This window comes from Rattus norvegicus, chromosome 8 (assembly GCF_036323735.1).
Source record: "Rattus norvegicus strain BN/NHsdMcwi chromosome 8, GRCr8, whole genome shotgun sequence".
NCBI classification, from domain to species: domain Eukaryota; kingdom Metazoa; phylum Chordata; class Mammalia; order Rodentia; family Muridae; genus Rattus; species Rattus norvegicus.
This window is the reverse complement of record NC_086026.1, coordinates 67,433,529-67,442,933: the sequence shown is the minus strand read 5'-3', so window position 1 is coordinate 67,442,933 and position 9,405 is coordinate 67,433,529.

Below are 9,405 nucleotides of genomic sequence, written 5' to 3'. Positions count from 1 at the left end.
CTTGCCAAGGCCAGGTCTGATCACTACCCCACCTCCCTGTACCAAATCTGCTCCCCAGAGGGGTTCCTATAAATGCTGCCAAAGATTCTGAAATGCCACCTCCTTTTTCCCTAGGGAGATGCACAGCCACCTTGGTGGCAGCCCTACCTCCCTGGCAGGGATAAGGAAAGTGTAAGCTTTGTCTTTCTCTGTTCCCATGGACCCAGAAGCAGCACTGGGGCCAGCGCCTGGGGCAGAGCAAGGAAAGCAGGGCAGGTTTCCACATGGCAGAGGGTAGGAAAATTTAGGGAGAGGCAGACTACCTGTGGTCGAGTGGTGGTTCTGCCCCTGCAGCCTTGAGTGACTCCTTACTCCGGTTGGGTCTTAGCCCTACCTCTGTGGCAACCAGCCTACAGATTCTTCTATTGTGGCTTCTCCCCCAAGACTGTCTTCAGTGACTTCACAGCCGGAGAATGTGGAGGCACCACACCAGACATTGTTGTAGCAAGCATATCAAAGCATATCAAAGCCACAGAAGCCAGGCTGTGGCTGTTCAGCACCCTGCCCCGCCCCCGTGCCCCCCCCCCCGTGCCTTCTATCTTCCCTCTGGTTCTTCCATCCACTCTGGTGGGAGCAGGGGGAAGAGCCGTAGGTAATGAGTAACCGTGTGGCCCACTTCTTAACCCCAAGGCTCTTCTTCACCCCGAAATAAGAACAGCATGGTCCTCCCACCTGCAGACCAGGGGATTAGCTTGGAGAATGCTAATAAATTGCATTAGCCACATGGGCAAGCTGGTAAGGACAAAGGTTGGGATCCAGGGATGATAAGAGATGCTGCTGAAGGATTTCTGCAAAGTCCTGGGCCAGAGGACCCAGCCTGCTCCTGGGAGCTGGCTCCATAGTAGCCCGTGTGAGTTCTGCTCTCAGAATGGCGTGCTACAGAAAAGAGGGACTTGAAAGAAAGAACTATAGAGACCAGAGGAAAGTGGAGGCCAAAGGTTCAAGAAAACAATCTTGGGGGCTTCCTGGCAGAGGGGATATGGAACAGGGCCCTTCGTTCAGAGAGGTCAAATAGGCATGGTCACAAGAATGATGTGTCTTAGGAAGCTGAGAGAGGAAGGCAAAAAGTACAGCACAAGGGATGGCAGAGCTGCCCTCCCACTACAGCTTGTGTGAGCTCTGGTGACAGAGTGCCAAGACTTAATCCAGCTAAGGCCCTTGGTCACCTGGCCTTGGTAGAGAGAAACCTTGGAATGGAGCTGGTCCTGAAAAGCTTTGGGAGAAGGCTTCCTTCCTCTTGATGTTTTTGTTCAAGTTGATTAAACCTGAGGAATGTTTGTGTCCAGGAATAGAGGCCCACGTGGGTGCCTGTGGTTATCAAAATCTTCAAAGGGCAAAGTGCTAAGTTCAGAGGGAGCCAACAGCAACCTGCAAGAAATGTGGGGGCAGCAGCACCCCAGAACCGCGAAAGCACCTCCCGGAACTCTAAGGCACTGACACAATCCAGCAGTATCTCCTTTATGTCAGCAACTCCACGAGAACCCCCGGAACACCAGTGCTTTCCCCTGGTCTCCTCAGAGCTTCACATGCACACAAACTCACTTTCAAAAGCCCAGGGCTTCAGCCTGGGGATATGACGAAGGAAGGTCCAAACCCCAGTGAACAGCAGCCATAGCGCACAGACCCCATCGCCCTCTAGCCTCCTATCCCAGCCTGTTCTCTCAACCCAGCAACATACCCCAAGTCTTACAGCACCCAAAACTCAGCTACCCCCCAATCCCACAGAAAGATACCCAGTGGGTGCTTCAGTCTACCCTGGAGCTGGGTGATGGTCCCCCAGAGAGCATGCAAGTAAGCAGAAAGGCTTTTGTGGCCCCAAGAAGACAGGGAATTATGGGTCTTCCCACCTGTACATCACACACACACACACACACACACACACACACACACACACACACACACACACACACTCAATCATCAACACTAGCACACCCAGCACACACAGGAGCCAAACTATCTTGGCCCCACACAGTGAGCTTGGAAGCAACCTGTTGGCTGCTAAGCTTGAGAGAAAATGAGTGTGGGTGTTTTCTGTCTCTTTCTTCCTTTGCCAAACAGGAGGGTCAGAACATCATGGGATGCCTCCCTGGAACTCTGTGCTTCCTCGCCTATAGCACCACGTGCTGGGTTGAAGGAAGATGCAGTAAGCCGAGCAGGGTAGCTAGCTGGCTGGTCCAGGGGAGGGGCATGCTCTTCCTCTCCCAGAGGAGTGGGTTGGGACAGAGCATGGGAGAGATGATGGAGGGCTCAACCTCTGCTCAGGGCAAAGGCAGCATTCTTACTCTCATGGAGTAATGAGTCTCCCTTCTATCGAGGCACTGTTGGTGGCATCTACATGCTGCACAGGCTTCAGATCTGGAGGGCCATAAACCCCATGAAGGTTGCAGGGCTGTAAGGGTCTAGGGGGGTCTCCTTTCCCTTACATCTTCCCTGGGTGGTACCGCCAAGGTGAGGCCCTGAGACGCAGTTTTGAGCTTTGTGCTGACTACTCGAAGATCTCCCGCCTACCCCAGGACAGAGCTTTCTATGCATCTCTTGTCATAGAACGTGGGTCCTTCTCTGATGTGACTTTTGTAACCTTCCCGTATGTTTTTTTCAAGCTTCCACTCACTTCCCAGCCCCCTGCCATGCCCACGGTTGCAATCTGGTCCTCCGAATAGCCCCTCCCCCTGCTCCCACCCTTCAGGCCTCCACAGTTTGTGTCTGGGTCACAGTCCTACCTAACTCTTCAGGATGGCTCCAGCCCACTTCGCCTTGAAAGCTTCCTTGACTTTCCCCTTCTGGACCTCTTCCTTCACAGATCTGGGGCGATTCGGCCGAGTGCTCCTGACCTGTCAGAGCTGGGATCCCGGAGACTGGCTGGCTGTGAGGCCACAGTAGTTGTCTTAAGCAGGGTGCCCACACCTGTTTTAAGAACTACTGCATGATCTCCTGGAAAGCAGCCTCCTCCCAGCCCTAGACCTCTGGGATCAGCGGGGCCTACCCCCTTTTGTCTGCTCAGCTCCGTGCTCCTGAGCCGCTGGGGCCCCTACACAACAACCGGGCAGGAGCTCGCTTCTGCCCGTGGAGTCTCTCCCGCCCCTAAACCATTTGCCCGAAACTTGATCACCTCCCCCCCCCCGCCCTCAGAATCACCCCCACTGGAGAAGCTAGGGCTTTGATGGCTGAGTTTCCCCAGCTGTGGCTATGGGCAGCTCAGGAACCCCCCTACCTACCCTCATTTGTCACTATCCACCACTCCCAGGAGGCCGCGGCCTGATGAATTGTACTGAGCCCAGCCACCAGCTCGGCTTTTAATAACTGATCAGCATCCTGCTGCTGCTCAGCTGTGCTGAGGGCCCTGACCACGGGGTAGGGAGGAGGGGGACCACACTGGATGAAGCTGGAATTTCTGGTATGAGCCATTGTAGGAGGAAGCCAAAGAGCCCCTCAGAGACCCTCCTCTTCCACACCTCACGAAGAGGCTGAAGCTCACACTTACTCTCCATCCTACCACATTTTTGCACAGTCCCAAGGTAATGGGGACAACACCAGATGCCCAGCACTTGTGCCTTGCTCTCTCTCCTCCCCATTCACTCTCCTTAAAAGGGTGCCCTGGGGGGAAGCAGCCACATGGGGAGGAAACTTAAAAGCACTTAAAAGATGCTAAGCCATTTACTGTGGCATGTTGAGTAAGGAGAGAGTGATGAGGGCTAGGCCAAGAAAGGAGTCCTACCTCTCAGGAGCAAGACCTAGGCAGTCTCTCTTGTATGAAAAAGAAAGTTGCTGCAGTCAACCAGTGTGGGCCTCCTGGATCCATAGGCTCTCAGTGGCCCCAGGAGAAGAGAGCAGGAGTGTGGCTCTACCCAGGAGTGAGGTACTGGGCTGCCCCTCAGGAGAGAGGTGGAGAAGGAACACAAACAGCCCAAGGCTGTCACTGGAAAGCTGGCAGTCAGCTGCACGCTGATGGCCCCTTCTTGGGAAGAACTGTTTTTAGGTAGACCTGATTAAGCCAAATGCCAAAAGTCCCTTTCGTAGATACGCAGACAAGAAGCCCAAAGCTGTTTATAATAAGGAAAAAAAAAATAAACCAGAAAGCAATAAGTGCTGTGCCCATCCATCAAGATGCTCTGATAGTCTACAGCGATGAACCATTTCACTGCAATAAAGAAGGTACTTCCCAACAAGGCAGATTCCAAGACGCACATCCGCGACACACATCCAGTCAATAACAGAGCCATAGAGAAGCCACCGTCCTGTTGTGTGCTTCAGATAAGAAGAGGTGTGTGTGTTTGGGTGAGAGCATGAGGGGTGAATCTGGCAGGCATACAGCGAACCGTTCAGAGCGGTCTCGCTGTTGCCATGGGATGCAGGCAACCTTTTGCAGGTCCTGGGTCTCCTGGATCAAGGAATTTTTAAAAAGACACAGAAGGGAACTTGAGGACTACTTGTTGGATTCAGGTGTGGGAGGGGGCAACAAGGCCTGAAAGCCCAAACTTAGCAGCTGCCAGGGGCTGGGGGATGGAGGGAAGAGAGAGTAGAGAGGTTGAGCTTTGAGTTTAGGGGTCAGCCTTGAGTCTGAAGTTCTGCATAGAGGGGCGGGGCTTTGAGGTGTGGAAGGACAGGTCTCCCCTCCCTAAGGGACAGTTCTGCTCTCATTTCCTTCTCTGTTACCTTTAAGCTTACATACCGTCTCCTTTAGGTTACATCTAGGATTTACTCTTTAACACAGGAGAAGCAAACAGCCCCAACCAGGGAGGCACCGGCTGTCCTCCACTGCGTTTGTAAAGAGAGTTAGCAGCCATCAGACATGCCAGCTCAGGTGCCACAGAATGTCCATGTATTGGTGCTGTGTGTCCTAAATGATGTCTGAGAAGCAGATGACTGAGGGGGGCATAGGAGAGGGGTCTTTCTTGATCCCTTTCTTCCTGCCCGCTTCAATCTCAACACATAGGGTGAGGGGCGAACCCAGCAGAAAGGGTTTTCCATCTCGTAAATAAATGCTTCAAACTTGCATCACATGTATGATCCTTGAATAAGTGACAGAAAAGTGTAAGGACATGCTGAAGCTTGACGTAGAGAAGGAGCTGGAAGGCAGCATGGAGCTGCACTGAGTGGGCTCCACTCTCAGGCAGCATTGCTCATCCCCCAGACTCCCTTGCAGCTAGATGCAACCAGAAGACTAAGTATTAGTCAGTGAAATGGAAAACGTATTGAGCATAACTCTTAGGACCCGCTTTTAAGCAGGGGTGCTTTCTTTACCTCTTCCTGTTTCCAGACAGCTAAAATGGAGTTTTGAAGGCCAGATCTCAAGAGCTCTTCTGGGACTATAGGGCAAATGTGTGAGTTGAGTAGAGCAGAATAGTAAGTTAGCTGCAAAGATGGATCCTGAGCTGAGGATAGACCGCAGGGTGAACAGTCTGTCATATGGTTCCATGGTCTATCACAGTCAATTGCTTGATGTGGCAGGGTCAGTAACTAAGGGAAAAGTTAGGTTGGAGATTCCTATCCAATATCTCTCCATCCCATTCCACTCAAGAAACGCTGTTCTGCCCCCAGAAGCCTCCCCTTCCTATAGTTTGAGCTTGCTCTACTAGTTAGGATAGCCATTCTGGGATAAGGTGAAGACCCTTCAGTTCACTAACTCAAGTGGCAGGCCTGGGCCATAGCACTTAACAGCTTCTCTGCCCACTGACCGTGTGCAGCTGTCTGTCCGTCTCCAACACTAAACGTTTTCCATCTCCTTGTCCTGCCTGGCTGTCCATCCCTGTCCATGGGTCCCTCCATCCTGAACATGAGCTTTTCTCCATCTTTCTGTATCCCTTCCTGTACACCTTTCTTTCCTCTGTAAAAAGTGCCAAATATGAATCTTTTCTATCAAATGCTACAAAATGTGTACTTAGGAAAAACAACTCAAACCCTTTTATCTTCCTCCCCTTATAAGACTTCTGTGAGAATGTTTTAATCCCCCATACACGCTATTCAGTAAAACCTTTGCTTACACAAAGGCCAGCTGCTCTATTCCAAGAATTTGATGGCCTGGAGCAAGTGACTTCTTTCCCCTTCGATCATTTTCAGTGTGCCAATTCTTTTCAGACTAGCCAATTGAATTACGACTGTGAGGTCAGACCCCAGCTGAAGGGGAAAGGCGCAGTCATCGCTGATTAGGATAAAACCCAATGCACTCGCCGGTCTCAGTATCTTTGGTCTTCTGAGCTCACCCTCTTGATCAAAAGTAAAATTTGCTTTGTCCAGACATTTCAGTTGGAGTGGTGGTCTCCTTCTTTGTTCCCAAATTTATTTCTAACCCTCCCTTCCTTGCTTTATTTATAAATCCAGTTGCTCATGCTGGCCTTGAACTTGTAGCAATCCTCCTGACTCTGCCTCCTTAGTGCTAGGATTACATTTATAAGCAATTGTGCCCAGTTTAGAATATATGTGTTTTTCCTTTTTTATATATGCATATGCTTGTGTGTCTCTGTGTGTGTGTGCCTCTGTGTGTGCATGCACATCCCATTTGTATATGTGTGTGCCTCCATGTATGTGCATATATGTGTCTGTGTGCCTCTCTACATGTGTGTAATCTGTGCACAGTGCTGCCTCCCTCTTTTGAGATAGTGTCTATCATTGGTCTGAAGCTCAACAACTAAACTACGTTTGCAGGGTTTCTGCCACTTCTATCTCCCCAGTGCTGAGATTACATGGGGATGCTACCACGCCCACTATTTTTATGTGGATTCTAAGGTTCAAATTCCAGTCCTCTCTCTTGCAAGGCAAGCACTTTACCATGCTCTAACCCATCATGCCTCTCTCTCCTAACAGTTGTTATGCCTCATTCTGTCTCTAACACTCTCTCACTCTCTCTCTCTCTCTCTCTCTCTCTCTCTCTCTCACACACACACACACACACACACACACACACACACACACACACACACACCTATGAAATTTGCTTCCTCCCAAAGGTTTCAGACAAGACCTTTCTTAGCCCCGATCTTCCTCCATCAGGCCTCTGACCAGGCCAACTTCCCCTGCTACCCATCCCAGTTCTTGCTCAGTTTTACAACTTACCTACTCTGTCTATGGGGAGTTCCTGGACACCTGGAGTCTACAGGAATGAGCCAGCTAGCCACCCCTGGGTATCATGAGCCTGCTGGGAGATCCAACAGTCAACAGACTCCCAAAGGGCAGTGCTGCTGCTGCTGCTGCCAATGAGCCTGCCCTCCTCCTTCTGCTGCCCCTGGAACTTTAGCCTTCAAAGGCAAAGCTGATGGAGGGGTTTGCAGAGGGTGATCCCCAGGATCCCTGTGAGCCCCAGCTCATTCCCACAGCTTCTACCCTGCTAAAGCCAGGTCAGAGGATTTCAGTTATAGCTCTGTCGCTCTTGGCTTGGTCAATGTTGAGCTTGGGGCTTCTGTCTGAGGGGGACAGGCTCAAAAGTACCACAGAGAAGACAGTGTTTTAGGCAGCCAAACCTTCCATGCCTTTGCCACCTATAAGATGAGTGATTATAAGTCCAAATCCTTGAACCTGGGCCTTAATTTCTCGGACTGATGTGGAGACAGATTGGTCACCCTGCTTTACTTTGTAATCCTATCACCCTGTGAGCTGGTGTCACTCAGACCTGAAGGGAATAGGATCGGCTAGAGGAGGGAGGCTTTGGAAGGAGCTGGGTTGGACAGGAGCAGGATGCAGATCTATGGGGAGATGGGGTGATCTAGGGATCCCACAGCCTGGACATCGGGAGACCTGAGCCCACTCCCTCCACCCACCTGTCTTCTCTGACGTGTTTCCTCTGCCGTGGAAGCAATGAGCTCCCAGCTACAGGTCTCAGGAAGTTGCAGAGGACTCTCAGATGCTCCTGCTTTTTGGTGAGAACTCAGCTCTATGCAGAGGCTGGGAGTGGGTGGGTGGAGAGAGAGAGTAGGAGGTAGGTGCCTGGAGATGGGGGCCTAAGAGCCCTCAGGAGCCTAGGGGTGCTGGCAGGCAGGCTGAAAAGAGCCATTGTGAAAAACAGGAAGAGGCCCTCTGGGGCGGCTAATTACAGACCCAGGCTCTTCCAGACCCCAGCAGCCTCTGAGTGGCCATTCTTCTGCAGAAGAAAGGAGAGTCCAGGGCCCCACTAATGTTTCATGCTAGGACTGCAGAAAGTGTCTTGGAAGCCAGCCCTCTGAGAACACTGGCGCTCTAGGCCTTCTTACACTGAAGGGGAGCATAGGTTCTGCAACCCAGGAGAGCCTCACCTGAGGATTGAGCCTTTTGAAAGCTGTTAAGAATGGGAGTCCAGACCTTTTTTTCTGTGCTCAACTGGACTCAGTTTCCCTAAGTGTAAAACATGGATGCTGTCCAGTCCTGACATGCTAAGATGCAGGTAGGTCTCTGCAGAATTGAGACCAAGGCTCTTCTGGGAATTCTAAGTAACAAGGGGTCCTGCCTCTGTCCTGCTTCACAGTCTGTCATGGCTTCCCTCCCTTCTGGACTCACCTCAAGTTGAGTTCAAAAGCCCTAAATGCTCTTAACTTCTCACAGATGGAACCAAGAGGAAAGAGTTGTGAATAGAAGCCGAGTTGTGTTCAACTTCTTACTATTATTCAACGTACTTGGGTGCATAACCTGTGTGTATGTCTGTGCATCGTGTGTATGGAGAGCCCACAAAGGCAAGAGAGGGTGTTGGGCTCCCTGGGGCTGGAGTTAGAGAGGATTGGCAGCCATCATGCGCATGCTGGAAGTCAAACCTGGGTCCTGTGGAGACGGAGCCAGTGCTCTTCACAGCTGAGCCTCCTCCAGCCCTGGCTGAGTTGTCTTCATCAATGAATCATTCATCCACTCCATAATCCTTTAACCACCTCCCAGGTCCCTATTACCCGACCTGATCCGGGCCCACAAACCACCCCTCAGCCCCTAAAGAAACTTCAATAAGGAGTAGGTAGATCATCGGTTGCAACAGGACAGGAAAGGGTACAAGGTAGCTGAGGAGGGCATCCCTGGAGGGGCTGCAGGAGGAGCAGTCTTGCTTCAGAAAGCAGTGGGGGCAGAGGCAAAGGCAGGCAGTGTGAAGGTGCAGCACAGACCTTGCCTGGTGTAATTTGAGCCTTCCCCAAGATGCTATCCTGTGCGCAGTGAGCCAGTCTGAAAGGACAGTGCTGAGAGTCTCCATTCATAGGAACACCTGGAGAAGGCTGTCCAAAGGGCACGCAGACACAGACGTAGGAAGCGAAAGGTAAGGTTGCCAGGGAATGAGCGCTGGGGGAAGGGAGTTGTTATTTAATGGGGGAACAGTTTCTGTTTTACAAGACAAAAAGTTCTAGAGCTTGATAAAATAGCAGAGAGAAAATGCTCTTGAACTATACTTTAAAAAACATTATCTGCCTATATCTATATATGTAA